General features: G+C 62.8%; 1 pseudogene; it reads left to right on the forward strand.

The window, feature by feature from the left end:
• Positions 1 to 204: 204 nt before the first annotated feature.
• LOC103255532 lies at positions 205 to 747 on the forward strand (annotated as a pseudogene).
• Positions 748 to 1,790: the final 1,043 nt, after the last annotated feature.

The raw sequence follows: 1,790 nt of genomic DNA on the forward strand, positions 1-1,790 counted from the left end.
CTCGCTGGAAGTTAGGCGTTCAAGACCAGCCTGGTCTACATAGTGAGACCCTGTCTCTACAAAAATGAAAAACTTGAGGACCGTAAACATGGGCCCAGGAAGTGGCGCTGCAGCCGCGCCCGCTCTGCATCATCCGGAGCGCCCTGAAGGTGGCCCGGCCCTGACCCCCACCGCCCCCTCCCCGGGCTCCTCACACCTCCCCAGCAACTCAGATTCACTCCCTGGACTCCCTGGACTCCCGCGACCGCATCAAAGACGAGTTCCAGCTGCTGCAGGCTCAGCACCATGGCCTGAGGCTCGATGTGACGAGATGGCCAGCCAGAAGTCAGAGCTGCAGTGTCACTATGTGCTGAACTACAAGATACCCCACGGCTTACGCATCGAGATGCACACGCAGGCGGAGGCAGTCTGGAGGCTGAACAGGGTTTGTGCCCAGGGCTGCCATTCCTCTCCCCGGAGCCCCAGCAGCGGGTCTCGGGAGCCATCGAGAGGGCCGGGCGGGCCACCACTCCTGGGCTGAACGCCGTCATCTGGCAGCAGCCCCAGGCCCACCAGCTGCCCCGGTTGCAGGCCCTGGCCCTGCCCCTGCCGCCCGTGGGCTGCAGCCCCCGTCGCTGCCGGCACCCAGCGTGGGCACCAGCTTGCCGTCGCTGTCGGCACCGGGCTCCCAGGCCCACCTCTCCGAGGAGGGCCAGACGGCACGATGGTGACGCCCACCAGGCCGACGGCTGCGGGAAGTTGGCTTAGCGGGTACGGCGGGGTCGGGGAGGGCCGGCTTGGAGGGGTCAGGGAGAGACTGAGGCCCGGGAGCGGGGGACGTCTAGTGCCGGACACAGCACAGCTTGGCAGTGACTGAGCCGGTAGCACTGGTGGTGGCCACCAGATGCGGGGGGCACCCCCTCGCTGTTTCCTCCCCCCAGTCCTGGCGTTCCTCCTCTCCCTTCCCCCTGCAGCCTGGACCCCTGCTAACACAGCCAAGGCCTGGAGGGGCGGTGGGAGGAGGCTGGGTCCCAAGGGAGCAAAACCTCAAGAAATGCAAGCCCCCCAGCACTAACCCGCTTGGTGGCCGCCACGCCCCTCAGGGACATGGGCTGCTGCCTCCCGGCCTGGCACTGCATGCCATCGTGACGCCAACCGCCCCCTCCCACCCTGGGAGCCCCGAGCCCCCTCTCCTGTCCAAAGTCCCCACACTCGCCCTCCGCCAGCTCCAGCCCCACCCGCCTCATCCTCTCCCCCCACCAAAGTGGGGGAAGCGGGAAGCGAGCTCCGCCGAAGCCAGCAGGCTTGAAGGGCGGGTGACCCGCGACTTCCCTTCCCCTTCCAAGTAAAGATGAAGGCCCTGACGTTGTCTTGGTTTTACTTTTTGTTTTCCCAGTATGCTAGCTTGTCTGTCAAGAAAGGGGATGTTAAAAGAAAGAAAAATGTAAAAAACGAAGAAAAAGCAACACCCACACCCGTGTCTGTCTCAAGTCGGCTTTTGTTGAGTCCATTTTTGATGTCTGCAGAGAGACTTGGCAGTGCTGTATGAGGTGGGCTTGGCCGTGCCTTTCAAGGAAAGACGGAAGGGCAATAAAATTAGCTGGGTGTGGTCACTCACTTCTCTAGTCCCTAGCTGCTCGAAATGCTGAGGCGGAAGGATGGCTTGAGGCCAGGGGTTTGAGGCTGCAGTGAGCTACGATTATACCGCTGCACTCTGGCTTGGGCAGTGGAGTAAGACCTTGTAAGAAAGAAAGAGGGAGCTGAGCTCGGTGGCTCAGCCTGTCATCCCGCGCTTTGGGAAGCCGAGGTGA

The sequence above is a fragment of the Carlito syrichta genome, unplaced genomic scaffold, assembly GCF_000164805.1.
Source record: "Carlito syrichta isolate Samal-C Ts95f unplaced genomic scaffold, Tarsius_syrichta-2.0.1 Scaffold288215, whole genome shotgun sequence".
NCBI classification, from domain to species: domain Eukaryota; kingdom Metazoa; phylum Chordata; class Mammalia; order Primates; family Tarsiidae; genus Carlito; species Carlito syrichta.